The 22,616-nt window shown below is 38.0% G+C and overlaps 1 protein-coding gene across 1 annotated transcript in view; it reads left to right on the top strand.

Annotated features, from left to right (window-relative positions):
- The window catches only part of TAFA1 (TAFA chemokine like family member 1), a 699,324-nt gene that overhangs the window by 228,929 nt on the left and 447,779 nt on the right, over positions 1 to 22,616 (top strand). The window lies entirely within an intron of this gene.

The raw sequence follows: 22,616 nt of genomic DNA, 5'->3' as shown, positions 1-22,616 counted from the left end.
GGAAAAAAAAAAAAATACAAAAAACGTGGAATCCCCAAGTTACCTCCAGTCAGTAGATCTCCAATCTGTTCTGGCAAAAAACGTCTTTGACTTGTTACAAAGTCATACAAATAACGCGAGAAAGCGGCATTTACTGTAATACTTAACAATAAGCACGCAAAACTAAAACAACTAATGTGAGTGCTTTAGGCGCACTGTTAAGGTTAATTCACCTTGCTTCGCTTAATTCTTATTCAAGAATTTGGTGTAATTTCCCACCCTGTTGCTCAGGAGACTGAAGTTCTGAGGGTCTGAGCGACTTGCCTGAGATCACACAGCTAATACCTGCCATTGGGGACTTTGGTCTGATTTCATCTCCAGAGCCTGTTTCCCAAGGAGGAACTAATGGCTCCCAGTACAGAGCACAATCTTGCCAAGTAGCCTTTTTGAAGAGATGTGAGCACCTTCACGTAATTCGTGAAAATTTTCAAGTTATGTCAATACACGGACTCATTTGAACTGCAGACCCATTTTGAAAGGTGGCCATGGTGGAAGTGGTGAGGGGTGGCACTTGAGGATGGCAGAACTTAGGCTGGGCCGTCGTCTCTGTCACTTAACATTAGTGACATGACCTTGGGCAAGTCATTTTTCTTCTCTGGGCCCAATTTCCCATTTAGGGATATTGTGGGGAGTGTAAATAAAATAATCTTCACGAAAGTGCTTTGTAAAATGTAAAGCTCTTCAGAAAGATCAGGAATTACTGGCATCCTCCCTTAGTAGACTACAAATGTGCATAACACAGATGTTGAATGAGTGACATTTTGCTGTTCACACAGCTAATGATCCACATAGTAACAACAATCTTGTTTTTAATCTTGCTGTCATTTTTAACTGTGTGGTACCTGGCTAGAATATAAGACCAAATGCTACCTGTCTTATTTTGTGCCCTGTGCATACAGTCAAGAAATACGGTACAGTTTGCAATGAGCTTTCACGTAGACTGTCTCTCTTAATCAGTAAATATATTAGATTTTTTTGGTGGAGGGTTATGGCTATGCTACTTATAACAAACTTATGTCTTTATGGGGCTTATTATCAAAATACAGTAATTTTAAACTGGGAAATACATCATTGGGCTCTGTCCGCAATTAAACTCAGTATTTTTTTTCCACTGTCTCCTCTTAGTAATTGCTTATTATCGTCAGTGTGTGGTTCATCTGTGCCTCAAATACCCCCAAAAACTGCAGCACTGAAGCCAGTGTCAACCCCAAGCGTTTATACATTTGAGACCCATTTCAGATTCATCAATGAAATGATAACAACTATAAATACTCCCTCCTAGATGTAGAAAGATGAAAATGATATTAACTAAAGTCCAATGGTTCTAGGTATTAGGTTTATTCAACTTTCTTGGGTTTTTCAACAATCACTGCAAAGATTAAAGCAATAGATCTTAGACATAGCAATATTCTAGATTATTTCAGTCAGAAATACAATCTTCTTTAATGCAATCTTCGGTTTTGATTTTAAGAGTAAATATATGCTTTTTGTGATGAGACTTGTGATGTTTCACTTCGTAGGTCTTAAATCTTCAGGGACACTCATGAAATGTGTATGAAAACAAGAGAGAAATCAAGGCTAGTTATCTGTGATAATCCCCCCTTCAATGAGCAAATAAATAAATAAATAGCTGGATAAATGAGCAAAAAGGAAAAACATAATCTCATTTTCTCAAATCGGTTAAAACAAGTGACATGATGAGAAAAAATGAGACACCAGCAGACCCTGAGCTTTGCCACATTTGCCTAAGCTTGAAAAATCACCTCTTTCATGAAGCAGGAGCAGGCAGACACCGTGTGCATATCAAGTATCTGGGAAATGTGAAAAATGACACATCTTTCACTCAAAGCCCTGGATGGAGTGAAGGCTTTACAGCTGCCTCCTCACCTGCTTAGGAACGGCTGGTCCCCCTCTCTCCACGCTCTTACAGGCAGCTTCACGTCCCCTGCGTGGTAAGACGGATGGTGCTCTGATCCCAAGCAGCCAATCTCAGTATCTCAAGAAATAATCCACTACACTGACAGACGAGTGGAATTTGACACGATGTTCCCCTTGTTCAGACTGTGCTGCCCCTGGATGGCACCAGCCAGTCAGGGTCCTTTAGGCGAAATGGTTAGAGCTTTGGGCCAATTTCTGCTGTCAGAACATAGTATCAGCACAATGTTTCTGTGAGGCCACGAATTTGTGATCTGTCTTCTCAATGCACTGGGTTTGCACACAAACAGAATGAGAATATGTTAACTAGAAAACGGACTGATTTTAATGTATTCCTCTGCAGTCCCTAAGTACTTCCTATTTTTCATATTTATTGTATTACGATTGCACCATTTATTTTCAGTGACTCACTAGTTAAGGAAGATTAAAACAGTCAATCAAATGAAAGTGAATTTTAATATTACACAAATAAGTAAAATGTGCTATAGATTAACAGATTTGTAATATCAATAATTTAATATTTGGCTAAATCAAGTTTTTTATTTTGGGACCGACGTAGGAAATTACCTTAATAACTTGAAGAATACTCATGACTTTAAAAAAAATATGTACAGTGAAGCTAGAAGAAGGACACTTAATTTAAAAAAGATAGACTGAACAATGCAAACTCAGAGTGGTGTTCCATTGTTTCAGGATATTAAAATAGACAGCTTCAACTCTTTATAATCACTAGTTGTTGTGTAACAGGTAAAAAAAAATGAATGGTTTGCTAAATGCAACTTTCTAATGTACGGTTAGTTTTTTCCCCTTACGGGTATACGAATTTTCACAGCGATTTTAATGGTTACTTAATTTTGAGTGTGGGTGTGGTGTGGGAGGTTGTCCTTGAAACTTAATAAAATATGGATGACTTCACAATACTTTAGTGAGAAAAGATCTTTGGGGTTCTTTAGTAATTTAAAATTATAAAGATAAATTACATGAGACAAGAAGTTGTAAATGCCTTATGAATCATTTATTCTTGAGTCGATGCTATTTTATTGACAAGGGTGTATAGAAGTATAAAAAGATGACTCTGAATAGAATTGTCTGTGTAACTTATCCTCGGTCTGGTTTAAAGCTTTATGAAGCCAACTGTGTATTTAGAGGTATTCGTTTGTGACTTATTACATACTGAACACCATCGTCCATTTTAAAGCATGATTGTTTTTGGGTAAATATTAAAAAAGTTCTTATATGCCTTATAATTATTTTTGCTTACTGTTCAATATCACTTTATTGAAAGCGGCCTAAGGAATCCACATTAGAATACCAAGGTTCCTTACAATAAAGGGTTGTTTTATAATTGCAGTATAAAAGAAATAGTGAGAATACCAGTGGTTGCATATTGGCTTTCTCAGAATACGTACCAATACTAGATGGCTAAGTGTAGTGAACTGGTCTAAGGATTGGAACAGACAGGTTGTTATTTGGGGTAACTGGTGCTGGTGACAATCCATTGATCATCTGATTGACGATGTTGACCTCACCCTAGAGTCAGAGAGCAGCCATGGGCATTTGATGAGACCCCAAAATATCAAAATCAGGTAGAGATGCAAATAAAGATTTTCTGACCATCCCGTGAACTTATAAGAGAGTTATTACAGTGCTATCAAAGTACTTATGTGAGCTCAGGCCCGTGGCCTCCATTTTATACGACACTGCAAACAAATTTTTAGAACTGGCACTAATGAACATTAGTCTTCAACTGTTCATTTCTTAAAGTTCATTTAAGATGAAAACGCAACTCCTTTTTAGTCTTCCAATTTTGAACTCTGTGTGAAAATTTCAAAGCTTGAGTGTATAAATTGGTACATCGTTTTTTTGAAAACAGTTTTGCACTGTTTTCCAAAATGTAAAACGTGCCGGTCCTGATACAATTCCGTTTCTAGATGCTTATCCTAAGAAAATGATGGGACAGGTTTAAAAAGATGTATGTTTAAGGTTTAGTCACTGCAACAATAATTTTAATGGCAAAAAATTAGAGAGGCGTTTCATCTCCATCAAAAGGGGACTGGTAAAATAATCATGGTGGATCTGCTCAATGGCATTCAACGTAGCCATTGCAGTGGATGAGATATGTTCATATGTACTCTTGTGGAAAAGTGCCCATGATTTACTGCCGGGTGAAGAAGACAAGGAACAGAATACTCAGCTTCAAAATAGTTTGGAGAAAATAAATATTTGCACATGTATGAAAAATGTAGGAAGAGATATAAACATTCTTTATACAGTGTTAGTTAAACCTAGTGGGAGGACTGCATTGACTTGGACTTTTTATTTCCTACAATTTTGAAATTTTTTCAGGTTCATTTCTAGGATGGGCATATATTGATTTTTAATGAAAAGCTTAAAATATTTGCTGTAGAGAGTTTTATGATTAAATTAGAAATGTATCAATGTTCCCAGTTTAAGGAAAAAGAAGGAAATATAGGTAGCAAAGTATCATGAGCCCGTTTTCCTTCTAAGAGCCTTAATCCTATAAAATGTTTAGGCCAGCATTTCGCAGTACACAAAACACTGTCCCCTCAAAAGGCTCATTGGAAAAAAGCTATTAACTGTTGGGGAAGCACTCACTGCATGATATGTTCTTCTCTTAGAGATTTGCAGTGCATGTGTGTGTATGAAAGTTCTGGAAAGATTTACAGATAAGAAGCCTGACTGTGTTTAACTAAAATTTTCCAAACTTCTTTTATTTGGACAACAGCTACAGTGCCTATTCATATCACATGCTTTGAGAAGTGTGAGCCAAGATAATCCTGGAATCCTATAAAATTCATCTTTTTATCTCTTGCTTCTAGTAAGGAACTTGGCATATAGTAGGTGCTCAGAAAATATGTGTTAAATTATTAAGGAAAAAAGGAATGACTGTTCTGGTGGAATCTTGAACTCTCCCTTATTTTTTCCTACTTGTGTGTGAGTATTTGTGTGTATATGGTTGGATGCATGTGTATCTGTATGTGTGTTTATAAAAAGGACATACCTCAAACAAAGAGTGGTATAAACACTAAATTGTCACTGTAACATACGCACGTATGTATGTGTGTATCTGTGCAGTATCTTTGGGTAGATATTTGACTGTATTTGACAGCCATTACATTAGTCAAAATGGTCCAAAGAACAAACGTACAAATGCAGTAAAAAATTAAATCCCTAAGGTTTTCAGTCACAGCATGAGGGTTTTGGTTTTTTTTTTCTATAGATTAGAAAACATTATAGGTGTGGCCTTGAGAATCTGAAAAGGAAACTTCACTTAGCAAATAGGGAAAGGCCTTTTGCTTTCAAATCTTTTGATAACAAGAAAAAAATTCACTTCGTCTTTGCAGAAGGGAGAAAATAACACCAGACAAGCAATTTTCCTTTCTTTAGGATAAAGAGAAGATGCATTATTTTGTTAACAGTTTGTATAAATTAATTGGATTCTCCAAATATAATGTCCTCAAAGCATTTAGGGAACCCTCTTGGCCCACTGTTTCTTTCTCTTTCCCGAACTTTATATAATAAAATTCCAGAGAAAGAATATTATCACAGCAATTTTCTCTCAGAAGATGCATAGATATGCAGAGTGATCTGCTTACTCATTAAGTGAATCCATCCTCCATGCAAGGAAGGAGACCAACCAAACTTCCCCCTCAGTCTAGAAGGGAGGAAGACCTCCCCTCAGCAAAGGCCATTGTTCTGTTGATAGAATTACCTGTGTTTACCTTTACTATGCCCTTGCTAGACCTTCACTTCAAGGCATGCTTCCTTTATATCCAAGAATAAATACAAGCTGAGTCTTTGTACATCCAAAGGGTTTTTCTGATTTCCCATTCATGTGGATGAAGAATGGACCTATTGAGTCATATGCTTTGAAGTGAATAAATGCCCGCTTCCAGATTTAGATGAATTGCCACACGGGGTCGTGGGGGGGGGTGGGCGGGGGCGGGGAAAGGATTTCAATGCTCCTGAAATTGACAACAGATCCTGGATGAGAGTCCGCAGGCCAGCAGGTCATCCTTCCCACTGAATAAATATTGTGTAGGTATTCAATCAATATTTGCTGATCAACTAGGCAAGAACTTTATGTCTTTAAAAAATGCAAATATTGGTGAGAAAGCACCACATTAAGCCTTTTTTTTATACCTAATGGTGATGAAGAAAGAGCACCAGGGTAGGAGTAGGACGCTGGTGCTTTCAGCATCTCACGTAAGTTGTCAATTGCAAGGCTCCAGATGAGAAAGTTGGAGGGAATCAATGGTTTTCATATTGTTCCTAGCAGCTCCAAGGAGGTGATCTCCAAGGATTTGCATTCCACAAATAGTGAAGTATATTCTGCCAAATAAAGATGCTTTAAGCTGCTCAAGGAATTGATTCTTTGACTTCATCCATTTGATAGAGCAAGAAGCTGTACAAATCACCTTTGTATATTTAAAAAGCCCTCTGCTAAAGCTATATGAAAACTTTCTGGATGATTTCATAGATGGAGAAGGCAAATAGCTTCACAGACCAGGTCGTTAACAAAAATAATTGGATCAGCCTAGAGGCCAGACATTATAAAATGCTGAAAACTGTGGCAACTTAAGAGCATATGCACATCTAGAGGGCACAGTGCATCCTTAGCTACTCCTGAGATGGGCTCAAGGTGACCGGATCATCTGATATTTCAAGGCAAATCAGAAACCTAGAATTTTATGTGTAATTTCTTTATCTTTTAAATGTCAGGTGGGCCAAACAAAACTTGATTCAGGGATATGTCCCACCTGCAGGCTGTCAGTGTGTGACCTTAGATAAGATTATCTCCAGCTCCAACATTTTATGATCCCTAATGAATTTATGCAAGCACAGTGGAGAGAGGTGAAGGCGGTGGGGCTAAAAGGGGAATTTCTATGCAGATCTGTTTTGGCCTGCTTTAAAATTATGCCCACGGGTGAGTCCTACTCTGAGTTATAACCAACATGCTAAAATGCTGTGTGTCTCCGAGCCTTTTATATGCAGCTAACTGGTATTACTGGGGGGGTCTGATAAACAGAGAGAATTAGTGTTACAAGGCCAATGGCCTAAAGAGAGGTCTCTTTTGAATCTTGGCTAAAAATCAATTAACTTTCCTTTAGATTAAGCCTAGGGAGAAAGAGTAATCTGTAAATGTAATAAACCGAGGGAATCATCAGGCAGCATAGAGATGTCTATATAAAACCCTTTATTTAATACTTTATTAAACTTCTCAAAATCTAGTCTGTAGTCCACTAGAGGGTTATAAATTTATCTTGAAACCCAAGGCGTTTTGTTTTTGCTGTGGTTGTTATTCTTTTGGGTAAATGATTTAAGATTTTATGTATATTCATTTTGTATATGAACATAGGCTACTTATTAGTATAGTGACTGAGTTATCATTCTACTAGAATGACATGTAACTAAGGTTTACCGAGCTTCCTTAATTCAGTATTCTGCTAAGAAAACTGGCTGCTAGCTCTTTGAAACATTGCGAAGGGCCTGCATGCAAATAATTAGAATTCATGCAACTTGGGGAAGGATAATTTGTTATCAGTGCATGTTGAGTGTTGTTTGAGTTGTTAGTGATTTTCCATTGCTGTGGCCCTTGCTTTTTAATTATAAATTAGTGTTGCTTTAGTTTCATCATTATCAATTAAGTGTGCCGTGGGCTGTTTCATTAACCCTATAGTCTGTAATGATGCATATTTGCATATTTAGGCTTTTAAATTTCCTAAGGATTAGACTTTAAGATATTCTTGAGTTGTGATTCAGAAATGATTCATGTATAGTCTTATTGTAAAACATGTATATGTAATCACTCTCAAACTTATTTGTATGGTGATACTTGTCTAGTGACAGTGTTTATATGCCCGTGAACCTATGCAACATAAATTCTCAAGGTAAGTAACATTTTTGGATTATTCTTATGTCTGTAGGACATTGTTTTATAATATATTAGCATATTAATAAGCTTAACTTATTTTATAAAAACAGTGAGTGATTCATAAATGCATCTTTCCAAGTATTTATTACCTAAGTATTTATTATCTAAATATTTTCCCGCTGAAAGTGGAAACAGGTAGGAATTGGATATTTCACCTCCTTGGGGTGCTGTAATCAGGAAAATTTGAACCTCACTGTTCTATGAAGAAACTGTATCTAGAGACCAGCCCTACTGAAACTCTGAATTTAAAAATGTGTGAGATGGCAAAAAATTTTTAAAAACCCATTTTTTCTGAAATAAAATAAGATGTAAGACAGGAGAAGATACTGTTTGGAAGCTTCTCAGATGAGACCTTATTAAGTTGAATTGTTTTTGTATCTTCTTAAATCTCTTTATCTGATGAAAAAGCAAGATGCCATGTACTGGACATGTGCTTGAGAAACTAGGTCACTGGGTGAACATTTGTAGGGCAACATGTTTGACAGCTACTCCCAGGATCGTTTAGAAGTAAAAGCAGATTTATGGCATACATGCTGCCAATCTGCAGCCCTCTATCTATCATAGGCCTAGGGAATCAATCAGTGTTTGTTCCCACAGAGCCTAGATGTGATTTCAGAAACTTTTTCAGTCCTTCTCCGGGCATCACCTATCAATTGATTGACATGGGCATGCAGGTTGAGAGTCTTTGACTGTCCCTGTTGGTTCATTGACTGACCATCTCTAGGATCCCTCTCCTATCCAAAAGTGCATGCCATGAAATATTTCATTTAAAAAATAAGAAAAAGATCCAAAAGTGTGATAAAATCAAATTTAAATAGCCACAAATGTCCAGTAACTATGGTTTAAAATAGTGGATCTTTAACAATTCTCTCAGCTTCTAAGAGTTGCAGAACTTTCTTTTTGTTACATCCAGAAATTTTTGATTCCTTTCCCTATTCTCCTCTTACTCTATGTCAGTGATGCAAAGCTGCTTGCTGTAAGAGCTCTAACCAAGCATGTGCTCTTGATCGTGAAACATGAAGCAATTCACTCTGACCAGAGAGGATTTGGGAAGCCCTCATAAAGGACTGGATTTTGTGTTGGGCTTTGAATTGGGTAGGAATTGAGTTTGTGGGAGAGGATCAAGGGGTAGTGTACCAAACTGGAGGGAACAGGACAATTAAAGTCTTATTGGCAAGTAAGGGGGGACAAGGTAGGGCAGTGACCTAAATGTCTATAGGCCCTAAACTAGCTGGAGAAACTTTATATTATTGCAATTAAAGGGAAAGCAAGATTTTGTTGTTGTTGTTACTGTTTTGTAATCTAAAGGCTGCCTTATCAATGTACACTGATGATCACAGATGAACAGCTAGTTAAAATGGAGGAAAGAAGCCCTGTTTCCACAATTTGAGTCTCTGTGGAAAGCAAGTCAGTTAATTAACAACAAATGCAGCAACTGTGTTCTGGCCAGACTCTCTGGGTCCCATGAGGCCCTTCACACCTTTGAATTATTGTTACCTTTGTGTAATACAAGACAAAATATGTTACTACCGTTGATTTTTGAAATCTGGTTATTATATTAGAGGAAACTGCATATCTGTAAATCAAATCCTAAGGATAAAAATTTTTATTTTTAATATACAACAAATTTTATATGTTATTCAACAAATGTTTATGGTCCACTTACTAGGTGCGGAAAACTACGCTTCCCATTAGTAATAGTAATGCCTCTTTATTATAATCACTGTTTTAACACTTCCTTTCCTCGTCAGATCGTCAGTTCTGTGAGGGTAGGGAACCCAGCAGTCTGGGGATGCCTGACTCAGTGTCTGGCTCATGGTGAGAGTCAAATAAATACTTGAATGAATGAATGATCCTCAGCATTTGATGTTTCATTGAATCTTTACAGTTACCTTATGAGTTAGAACATCTTTCCATTTTGCTCATAAGGAATATCTTAAAGAATAAGATAATTGATTTGTTCAAGGTCATCTAGCTTGGGAGGGTAAGGTTGAGAATTTTGTTGGGTCCTGAGTAATGGCTCAGGTTCCTGAGTCTCTACTGTATGTAGCCTCTGCTATGGACGGTTCCTTCCCATGTGACATGTGATCTGTATCACAACCTTAAGTGGTCAGTTCTGTTATCATCATTATATAAAACACTGCAAACTGTGGATAGTAATTAAAAGCTGAGAGGAAAACTTAGGTTATGCCTTGACTTTCAGTCAGGTGCTCTTTCCATCGCAACCAAGTACTACTTCTAGGAATATCAGCAAGTTAGTCTTGGTTTAATTTAATTACAAAACAAATTTCTATGTTATGGGGCGTTGTTCTACATCAGCAGGCAACTAACTGTGTCTTGGGCTTGGCTATATCATGCAATAATTTTAATTTAATGTGGCTGAATAATGCTTTCGTCTTAATGCTGCTTTGCAAACAGGTCTGGCTGAGAGCATACTTTCGTTGCTTATTGGATTAACAGCGCCTCATTTTCAAGTATTTTTTACAGAACTATTGTCTCCTGATAAGTTCTTTTAGACTTTGGAGGCCCTTTTCGTGCTCTAGGCAAGGAAGCAGCAGCATAGGATAAATCTGCATTTATTAGACTCAGTGTATTTTTTCTGTTTTACTTAAAATGAAGTTAGAAATCATTCACACTGGAAAAGAATTCTCTCTAACGGCAATTTAACTTTCTGATAAGATTTTTTGGCATTTATCATGTTGAGACTTTATAAATTATCTAGAATGTTGTAAAGTGGGCTGACCTTTCGGGTAAGTGGTTTGATCATTTGCAGCAGTATCTTTTTTGCTAAAATATGGAATTTGCTCTCTTTCAAATAAAACTTGCTAGACCCGTAACTCAATAACATGTTTGGTAGAAATTGCTTACATAATCAGACCTGAAGTCTCCCTTTCACATTCCTCTCATCATCAGAACAAGTCCTCTTGTTCGTTCTAAAATATGCCCATGGCCAGTGATGGCAAATTCCTGATGCATAGCCCACTCTTCCTATGATCATGCGTTGTGGACATGACTGCTCATCACTTACGGCACTCTCTGTACTTTTACCCAGATTCAACCTGTGAACCTTACCAAGCACAGTGCTCCAATCCCTGAGTTGTTAAACAAGGTAGTATTTCAAAAACAACCACAATAAACACTGCCAGAGCCAGCATTGTTCAACACCTACAATGTCAAATACTGTGCAGAGTGCCTTCCCTGGACTTACCTGTTCAATTTTGAGATGAGACAGGTTGTCCACTCTTGATCTAGGCTGTTCTTATACGTAAGTGAATTGCAGGGTTTTTGCCTGACCTCACCCTCATTGTCACCAGTGATTCTTGGCCAAAGAAGTTGTAGGAATTAGAGCAGTCTGGTGTACCAGGCAAACCAGGGGCTCCGTTCCGAGGTCTACCACTCTTAGCTCCAAGTATGGGCAAGTCATGGTAACTCTCCCTGCCACACTCATGAAATGGGGATTCCTGTTTATATAATTCCTACCTTTCAGGCTTGAGTAAGGTATAGAGATGGTGTCTGTTCTATATCTGCCATAGAGTAGGTGTCCAGCACAAGGCATCTCATTATATTGTTATGTACATATATGAAGGTCAAAGCAAAGATGATATAGAAGGACTGCTTTATACTAACACATATACCCATAATATTTTATTCTATAAAAATGGTGCATATAGAAATTTTACAACTTCGACTTATTTAGTCCCTTTATGATCACATCTGAGACTTCTGACAATAAAATCCATCTACTCAGAACAGACAAAAGATAGGGATTTTATGGCTAATCTCTACTCTGGAATACGTAAGGGTTAGCCATGAGTTCTAAGTCAATATGACCAGGTCAATACTCACAGCACCCTTCCTTTCAAAAGCAGCATGTGTAGGTAATTACTGATGAAGGTGCTCTAATCAATAAGTTTGGCAGAGTCTGTATGCTGCCACATAATAGGGAAGTTTGGTTAATTAATTTAAATATCTGGCCGATAATTCATTAACAAGAAGTGGTCCAAAAGTCAGCATTGGTGCTTTGTGATTCTCAGAATGGGTTATAATTCTATTAAAACTCTATTAAAATAGCCACTAGTCAAGTTAAATCTTATACCATTTATCCCTACTTCCTCAGGTGTTTCTTTTTCCATTCATAGTGTTGTCCTTACAATAACCCTTCACCTCTATCATAGGACCCAACAGCTAAAGGAAGAAACCCAGGTATATACTGACAAGCACATTAGTACCTAAATGTCCATGGGTTTCATCCCAAGGTACCATTTTTGTGTACTCTTATGTGTACCCTATATTTTTACTCTGAATACAAAATGTTTTTGTGTATCAATGACTGCTTAAGTAGCATGGTGTCTAATGTTTTGAGCCTTAGCAAAAGCAACAACAAAAAATGAAATGACAATGGTCAGTTTCTTATGTTTTAAGACTCCAGGGAATTTGAATTAGCATGAGAGAATAGCCTATACAGTTAGAAGCATGGATTAAAGATATCATAAGATGATGATAAATTTGCAATTAGTGTTTCAGAGTCCCTTAAGAACCATATCTAACTTGCAAGAGCTCTCTGCTGAAGAGGTCAAAGCCTTACAGAAGTCTTGACGAATCATTTGATAAAACTTTATTATCTCTTTTTTACTGTTCTCATTAACATACTTCAAAAATGCTGTTCAGTATTTCTGGCAAGCAGAGCATCAGACTAATTTTACAGTAGTGTAAAGATTTATTAATTATAATCTTTTCATGAGCCTATTTATATTCAATTGTGACATTAATAGGTTGCCGAAACAAACTAGAGTTAATTGTATTTAATTAAATTGCTGAAAACATGTAAGGGTAGTTTATTATTATTGTAAGCAGAAAACTCTATTGGTGTACTTATTTGTGTGAATAAGATCTGGTGTAAAGTTCTTTCTAGTGGGTATGGTAGTATTCATCAACAGAAAGCAATATAAAAATGCTAATTTGAGAAAGTTGTCATTGTAATAGAACATTTGGAAGTGGAGGCTTCACGTAGTGTCTGTCATCTTATAGCCAGTGTTAGATCAATATAGTGGGGTTCCTGCCAAGACAGACATTACCCTGTTGTCCTACTAAAGCACCCTGAGGAGCTCCAAGACCATCTATTCATCCCCTTCCTTCCTTGGAGGGGTTATTTGGTGGAGGAAAGGTCTAAGATCTGAGTCAAGTCTTCTGTGAAAAAAAATGCTTTAAATGAGACCGGGAAAAGTAGAAAGGGTCAGACCAAGAGTTAGGGATGGAGTTTGGACAGCAAGGAATTCCAGGTAAAGATAACAGCATTATGAAGGTCTGGAGTCAGAAAGGAAGATGCACTGGAAAGATGTGAAGGTCAGAAGGTCAGGTAAAAGGCACTCCTTTGTCATGGATTAGTGCATGTGCTTTGAAGATAGCAGGAGACAAAGAGTGTAGGCTGACTTTAAAAAGTTAATTTAGCACTCCTGGTCCTTGATTGTGTCTAAGATTTATCAGTATATACACACTAAATATCGATTTTTACTATGTACTATGTGCCTGGCACTGTGCTAAGAATTCTATATTATTTCATTAATCCTTCACTTACCACTGTGAGGCAGCTACTTTGTTCTCTTCTTTCTACCAGTGAGGGAAATAAGGTTCAGAGAGTTTGAATAACTTGCTCAAAGTGCACAGCTAATAGGTAGTGAAGCTAGGATTTGAACTAGGGTAATCTGGTTCCAGATCCCATGCTCTTAATGACTATAATACTAAAATTCTTTGCCTCTTCCAGTATCATTAGTTTTAGTTGTGATGGACAGAATTAAGAAGGAAATGAATGTGTTTCAGAGTAGGCTAGGTGATGCTATGATAACCAATCAGCTCCAAATTTCAATGGCTTAAGGCAATGGAAGTTATTTCTTGCTTGTGGTACTGTCCCCTGGGGTTGGCTGGAGTCTGTGCTCCATGCTATTTTCAATCCAGAATTAGGAGGAGCATCTACTATTCATCATGAAGGAAAGAAACAGAGAGTCTGAAGGTAACATTAGCAAATCAGTGCTTCAGCTTGGAAGTGACACATGTCACAACTCATTGGCCAGACCTGGTCTTGTGGTTCAACCCAGTGGCAAGAGGCTGCAGAGTGCAAGCCTACCATGTTCCCAGAAGGCAGATGGCAGGAGGTATTTGGTGAGCAACATTCATGGTAACCACAAAATGCCTCAGTGGTTAGGAAATAATATTTTTTTTGTTGCAGTACTCTTTCATTCTTAGATATCCAAGCTTGGATATCTTAGTTTATTTTACTATTTGGATAAGACTCCAGAAATTTCAGTTTTTCAGTCTGTAAAGAAGAGAGTAATCCAGTTAGTGAATCCAGAAAGCAAAACCAAACCAAATGCAACGTGACACCAAGCATCCAGTTTTGTTCTGTTCCGTTTTCACACGGCTGACTTTGGAATGAATAGGTGTCACAAGACCCAGTTCCTCATGTAAGTGAATGTGAAGCAAACCTTCGGGGCCATGGGAGATCCTGCACTTTCCTCCACTGAGTCCTTTCCTATAGCAAACACCTAAGGCTCTTGCTTACTCACTCTCTCCCCTTCCCTCCCTCCACCCTCTCATTTGCGTGAGTCTAATCTGTGAACTGATCCCTGTTTTAAGAAGAATTGCTGCCTGTGACAGAAAGGTCAAAGCATTCAATACTCTACCATCTGGGATGCCTCCCTTGGCTGTAGATGAAATATTTATATGGCATATTTAGTAAGTGGATGTTATTTTTATGTTATCCTAGGTATTTTTTATTCTTATTTTCATTTTCAGAACTGTATCTGTTTCTAGTTGGCAGGCGGAGAAATCAGTTATGGATCAAATGCACCCATTTGTCATGGATTAATGCTTAAAATGCTCTGATGACAGCAGGAGAGAAAGGTTTGTAAGGATGGATGCTGACTTTGGAAGAAAAAAAATTAATGAAGCTAGGAAAACAGTGATAGCAGAGAACATTGCAGTTGCAGGTGCTAAATGACTTATTTTCAAACCCTAGGAGTATGGTAATATTGTTCCTCTCCTCCTTCCTTTAATGAAGCACTCTCATAATCCATGGTGACCCCAGCTGAAGAAAAGTTGCTTTAGGGAGCGTTAGGCTTCCTGGGAGCTGTTATTTAACAAACAGGGTTTTTTTTTCTTATTAGCTAAAAAAGTGTGTGTTGATGGGCAGAAAAAGCTGTAATTCACCACTGTGTGTCTAAAGGAAGAGAAGAAAAAAATAGGAAGACTAGCTGGGTCCATCAACATTTTTGTCACAAATGTCATTAGCAACTGTTGTTTCCCGTGGATGGTTCAGGAAGACGACACGCATATCAGGTTTAGTTCTGTTAAACTTGGCTTTGGTATCTAACCTCCCACTTCTTAGAGGTGGGGTAAGGCTGAGGGAATTATTTTGTCAGGATTTTAAAGAACTTTCAAGACCGTCTCCTTGGTACGTGCGTGCATGCGGGCACAGACACACACACACACTCCATTACACATTGTTAAATTACTTAAAAATCATACTTAGGTAACTTAAGAGTTAGAAATTACTTTAGCAGTTGTCTAGACCAAGGTTTCATGAGACACTTCATTTGCCTCTAATACGTCACCTGCCAAGCAGTTGTGGATTCACTGGTTGGGCCCTTCGAAGTATTGTTTTGGGGCATGCTGAAATTGGGACTCCTTTTTTGACCTAGGTAAAATTCTTTTAATCATAAAACTGATCTGCCCCCATCCCCAAGCCTCTTCCATCCATAGTTTTCTTCATCTCAGTTAATGGCAATTCCATCCTTCCCATCCTTCTCATCAAAAACCTAGGAATTGCCCTCCATTCCCTTCTTTCTCTCAAATTTCATGTTCAGTCCATCAGCAAGACTATTACTTCCCTGAATGAATATATGCATATGTATAACTGAATCACTATGCTGTACACCTGAAAGTAACATTGTAACTCAACTATTCTCCAATAAAAAAAAAATTAAAAAAAAAAGACTATTACTTCCCCAACTTCAGAATTTATCCAGACTCCAGCCACTTCTCACCTTTCCCCGATTACCTCTGGGACAGCTGTTCCTACTCTCTTCCTTGCTCATCTCCTCTATCCCCACTGGCCTCTTTGTTGTCCCTTCAAAGACAGATATACTTCTATGTTTGTTGGCTATCGCTCTGCCTGGAATGCTCTTCCCCAGATATCTACACGGAATACATTCTCGCCCCCTTCAAGTCTCTACTCGAGTATTGCCTCCCCTGTGAGGTCTCACATAACCACTTTATATTAATTTTTAATTTCACCCTCCTCCCAGCGCTTCAGATCCTGTACCCTGCTCTTCTTTTGAGGTAGCATTTGTTGTCTTTTAACATAATACGTCATTCCCTTATTTGTTAACATTATTATTTGTCTCTCCCCATTAGAATCTAAGTTCCAAGGGCAGAGATTTTTTTTAAAATCAATTTTAGTCCCTGATGTATCACAGGGCACAAAGAAGGCCCTTAAGACACATTTGTTAGCTAAATAAATAAATAAATAAAAGAAATGTTAGGACCTCGTGAGATGGAGATCATTCCTTCTACTCCCCATCAAATGTTACATAATATGTATCCACATACTCCCCACTACAGCCCTCAGCCCTGTGCTGAAAAGGAAATTCTGTGCTAGCTTCAGTGGTCCTGGTCCCCTGAACTGGCGTGACTCTATTGGCCACAGGAGTGAGCACAGGGGTTGGCCAGAAGCCCACAGTCCATGGCCAAACCCTGCAACAATAACTTGAGGAAGTAGGAACATTTATTATCCCAATTTTCCAGATGAAGAAATAGAAGCTCAGAGAGGTTAGGAATTTGCCCAACGTCACACAACTAGCAAATAACAGAGCTAGGATTCAAACCCAGATAACAGTTTATACTCCTGACTACTGCCCAAACTCTTGCTTGTGTGACGTTGTTTCTGGAAAAGGGTACACAGTTATCTTGGGATGTTGCTCTTATGGAAAATGAACAATATTCTCAGACTTTATTGAGTCTCCTCTAAGCCCTGGGATGTTTTACCTTTTATGGTAGCCTTTTTCAATACTGGATAGCTGAAATGATTAGATTTCTACCCCACCATGATGCTTAGCAGAATCCTAGGGAAGAAGATCCGGATGGTTTTTAGTTTTGTGGGAGGCTTCAGAACAAGCTCAGTATGTCTTCTGTAAAAGAACCATTTAGATGTAAAGACCGTATATCTCTCCTAGGTCATCCTTTTCCAGGCTAATTGATTGTCATGTGAATTAGTGCGGCTGTGAGCTAAGCCAGGACTATTGCTTGTGGAACCCCAATTTTTATTTAAGCAGCCCAAGGTCACAGTAGCTGTTTTGGCAGTTCTACCAACCTGCCAACTCAGATTGAGTTTATCATCGGTGAAAACCCCCAGGTCTCTTCCACACGCCACAGTGAAGTCATATCTCCTCAAGTCTCTGTTTTCACAGTTGGCTATTTGGACCCAAGTGTGGACTTTAAATTTGTCCCTGTTACTTTCTATCTTGTTAGATTTCAGCCTTCATTTCATCTTATTGGAAACTCTCAAAATTCCAATTCTCTCATCTCATACATTAACTAGACTGTCCAGCTTAATGATTTTGAATGAATAGAAAAAATCTACAAATTAAATATTAAAAAATGAATTCCTAAACATGAATTGAACACTTCTATGTTCTAGGAGTGGTGGTAGCATGCTAACATTTCATCATTTTGTGAATTTAAGATTTTTAAGCTTCTTCTTACGTATGTGACCTAAGAGATGGAAATTCCACGAAAAATATTATTTGGAAAGATAGCTAATCTCTGAGACCTTATTCTCTAGTAGTATAATACAGTAGAAATACAATGAGAGCCACATAGGTAATTCTAAATGTTCTAGTAGCCACAGTATTAAAACTTTAAAAAAACCCAGAAAATTAATTTTAATAATGTTTTTAATGCTACATATCCAAAATATGGCTGTGTAACAAGTTACCAGAGACTGGTTGCTTAAAACAATAGAAATTTATTCTTCTACAGTTTTGGAGGCCAGACATCCAAAGTCAAGGTGTTGGCAGGGTCACACTCCCTCTGAAGGCCCTAGAGAAGAATCCCTTCTTTGCGTCTCCCGGCTTCTCATGGCTGTGGGTGTTCCCTGACTTGTGGCCACCTCTCTCCAATCTCTGCCTTGCCTCCTCCTCTCCTGTCTGTCAAATATCTCTTGGCCTCACTCTTAAAAGGACACTTGTCTTTGGAATTAGAGCTCACCTGGATAATCCAGCGTAAGTGCCACCTCTCAAGATTCTTAATCACATGTGTTTTGCTGTGTAAGGTAGCGTTCCCTCATTTACACATGATTCTCGAGGTTAGGACGTGGCCATATCTTTTGGGAGAATACCATTCAGCCCGCTACAATTATCATGCCCATATGTAATCAACATAAAGACTTGTTAATGAGATAGTTTACGTTCTTTTTTCTGTACTAAGTCTTTGAAATCTGGTATGTGTTTTATACTTACAGTACATCTCTATTCAGACCCTACGTTTTCATTGGAAAGACTTGATCTCTATTTAGATTTCATAAAACTTAAAGTTGAAAAAATTGGTCCACATACTTGAGTTGTTTCATAGGTATTGAACGTTTTCTAGTAAGAAATCACACACCAGTTTTAAAATTTAAATTAAGTAAATTAAATAAAATTTGAAATTCTTTTCCTTGGTCTTACTAGCTACATTTCATGTGCTCGGTAGTCATATATGGCTGGTGTATTGCACAACACAGTGCTAGAGCTTACTTCAATTATTAAATATTAATTGTAATGCGTAATAGCTGGTGTACTCTGTTCTATAGTGCTGACAACTTTAAGAAGCATTAAGTTTTGTCATTTACTGTACAAGTATATTTGAGTGCCTTCAGTGTGTCAGGACTCGGAAGTACGGCGTTAAACAAGATGGACAAAATCTCTCCCTCATGGGGTTTTCTGTCTGAATTCACACTGGTTTTCTTACCTTGCCTGTGTGCCAGTTGAGATGAGTTGGTTTGGGATGATAGGGAAGGAAACCAGTGGAAAATACATCTGAAAATGTTTGCTTAAGAGGCCAACTGAGTCTAAAGAGTTACTATGCTCAGAACCTTGGCGGAACTTTGTTTTGCGCTTTCCATCAAGCGTGATCTGCGTGCCCTCTAAGTTCCTCTAATTAACTTCTTTTCAGGACATTAACTTGATGTTTTGTAAGATGAAGAAATAAGAGAATATACTTAAAATGTCAAGAGAATGCATGTAACTGGAAGTAAAATGGGTAGCATTATTAACAATGGCAAAAAGTAATGTCACATCAGTAAAACAACTTATAAAGATAAAAGAAATTTATGGCTTTCTTTGACCAGCACACATCTTAATGGAGTTTTAAGTTATCTATCTTTTATGTAGTACATTTTGCCTGAGAGTTTTCCCAGATAAGATGCTGATTGTTTGTAATAGCAATCCTAGGCTGAAATATACCCGTCTTAGGAAGAGAAAGGATGTCCTCTTTTTAGTGGTTTTGAAAAGACCACAAGTCAGCTTATATACCATATTACAAGAACTTAGATTCAATACCAGAAAGAATTGCACCAACAAAAACTGTTGTGGCTTTTGAGATGGTCAGGCTACTGGAACATGTTGCTACCATTTGGCTGGCATGCATCAATTCCAAACTTCGGAATTGTTTCTTAACTCACAATTTCCTATTTAGAATCAATTCCCAGCAAATTTTAGAGGGGGAAAACTTATTTAGGAGCAGAAACCTGCAGTCAGTTGGAAATAGTTTAATACAATCATTATTGGAAAAGGATAAATATTCAGTACGTATCTGGGTCTGGAATTATCCATATGGAGAGACTGATGTTAAAATAATTTTCTAGTGGGATGTCTGGTGACTTATTTTATGTCCTACCTGGATTCCAGTTTCCTCTTTCCAACGTTTACGTGGTGCTGTGCTAACACCATTAGGTACTGAAAGAGAAGATGAATAAAATTAGACCTTATCACCAAAGCTCTTACAATGTAGTGAAGGATGCCTAAGGAATGGACAGTTATATAAGGCAAGGAGGAGGAAAGGCTGAATAGAGGTGTGAGGAGGAGAAAAGAATAATGATTCTAACCTAGAGTTAGACCGAGGTTAGAGGGAAGACCTCATTCATGGGGTAGATGGCAGATGAGAGGACTGGGCAGATAGATGAGATAATCATTTCCATTTGTCTAGTTGTCCCTGTTTGGGGGGCTTGTCATAAATCTCAAAACCTAGCATCACAGAGTGGCCGATAATTAAAAAGAGTCGTGAATAAACGAAAATAGCAATTTTTAAAGTTTTATTTAAAAACACTTCAGGCTTCTTTGTGTAAACATCCATTCCAAACAATGCAGAGCTATACAATTTTGTCAGAGGGTTCATTTCAGTGACTTGTGTCTTCTGTTACATTTCCTGTGGCCTCTATTTTCAGTTCTAATCTAAATACTGCTTGAGTCATATTCCATTGCGATAAACCGAGCCAGAATTGAGGAGACACGGTTTTCCTCTAAATTATACCTATTTGAATCTTCTTATAGATTTTCCTTCTCTAAGAAGCTGCAGGTTTTATTTACTTATTGGACACACGAAAAATTGAGTCTTGGTATTTTTGTTTTCTCTGAGATTTCATTGTGTTTTTAATCTTAAGCCTCAGGCAGGTGCCGTCGCATCTTTTCAGACAGTTTTTGGGTTTGGACGGCCTCCTCTTGGCAGAACGAACCAAGGGCTTATCTTGAGATTCACCAGTTGAAGCTCTCAGAATACTTTTATATTTTTACAGAGTTCTAGAAGGTAGACAAATCTCGCGGGATAAGCAAGTGCACAAAAAAAATAGAGAGAGAGAGAGAGAGGAAATATGCAAGAAGATACTCGTGCTAAAATTATGAAACAAGGGCAAGTTCAGTCTGGGGCAAGTTCTCCCTCCTGCCCCTCACCCCATATAAGTTGTGGACATCTAGCTCCCACCCAAAAGCCCATCTCATCCCACTAACGCATCTAAAAGAAATGCCAATCAGATAGCAAAAGTTTTAGAAGATAATGCATACCTTTGCTAACAGACAGCATCTTGCAGAGGTAATACAAAGAGAATTAACACCTTTTAACGTGGAGTGAGACTATTCCAATCCTTCTTTTCAGCCCAGTCCTCCCAGCAGCTGCCTGTGTCCTTGTCCGTGTTTTTCCAAACCCCACACCACTCCTGTTCCCCATTACCTGGCTCCGCTTCCCTCTCTACCCTCCCTCCCCTCTCTTGCCTCTGCTTCTCCCCTCCAGGCTCCTCTGTCTCCATCAGGGGAACCCCAAGCCATTTCTCAAGCACAGAAATCTCTTCCTCTGGAGACTCACCCTCATACCATCCTGCCCAGTAAAACAAAAGGATCTTTCTTAGGACACATATGTCTAACACTTCTTAACACTTGTAAATTTATCATTTACTCTGTTGCTTTTCCTTCTTCACCTCCTCACCCTTATGCCTTCTCCCCCCGCCCCCTCCCAATTCTTCATTCCATTCCTTTGCTTTCCTGTGTAATATCCTTTTATTTCTTCCAAAATTAAGTCCGAGGAAAGAACATTGATGTATAGAGTCGATGAAAAATATGTATACTTAACGGTCATTTAGGAAGGCAATGTCTAGTTGTGAAACACTTTTACAATCATGAAAAAGTGGCTAAATTGCCTTCAATTTTCAACAGGAATAGATAGCATCTCTTGTAATTTTCCACAGTTTTCCATTGACCCAGTTGCTATTTCACTGTATGAATGTGGGGACTCATACATTTTTCTGCGTCTGAGCTTTCATACTCACTTCCTTGTCTGCCAACTTGCTCAGCTGTTCCAATCTTCACCTTCTCTCTGTCCTCACAGTTGGGGACTGTACTTTCGCTTTCAACACCTGAAATATCTGGAACAATCTATCTCAAAGTCATTCGTCTTTATATCTTTCTTTTAGGAGCCCGGCATTACTAGGGGTCTGTTTTTTAGATGTGTGGGTTTTTTTTGGCATGTATGTTTTTGAAGGCATTCATAATGCAGGTATTTAGCTTCTGACATTGATATTAACATTGCATTATATGTTAGACATGTCTCTTTTAGACAAGAATATTCTCCATTCAATTTTAATGCCCGTCTGATAGCATATACTTTTGTATACATATAAGCCAACATGATATGACAAATATCAGTTTATGACTTGCTAAATTAAATGTATGCTGGGCACTTCCTTACTAAGGCAATAGATAGAATAGAAAAATTCACGTTTAAAGAATTTTTTGAAAGTGGCCAGTATTTATTCTTCAGTGTAACTGAAATATGTTTCCCTGTCAAAAAATCTTTAGTAGAGGACACATTTATCAGTGTATAAAAGCTGGAAATACACTTTCCATTCTCCCTTGGGTTAGAGTAGGTGAACAGATAGGCACTATGTTTGGATTTCTGATGGAAACTTTCAGTTTGGAGTTTGGTGTACTTTTCAAATCAGTTATTTTAATAGCAGAATGGGCATGTGACAGTATCACTGTAAAACAAATGGGAATGTGAGCAGACTAAAGAAGAGTAAAGCAACATAGTCAGAAGCAAAGGTGCGAAGTGACCTCTCACCTTTGATCTACTAACTAGATACAGCAGTGTCTTTCGATACTGCCTCCTT

Source organism: Lagenorhynchus albirostris, chromosome 10 (genome assembly GCF_949774975.1).
Source record: "Lagenorhynchus albirostris chromosome 10, mLagAlb1.1, whole genome shotgun sequence".
Classification (NCBI taxonomy): Eukaryota; Metazoa; Chordata; class Mammalia; order Artiodactyla; family Delphinidae; genus Lagenorhynchus; species Lagenorhynchus albirostris.
This window is presented reverse-complemented; position numbering and strand designations above follow the sequence as displayed.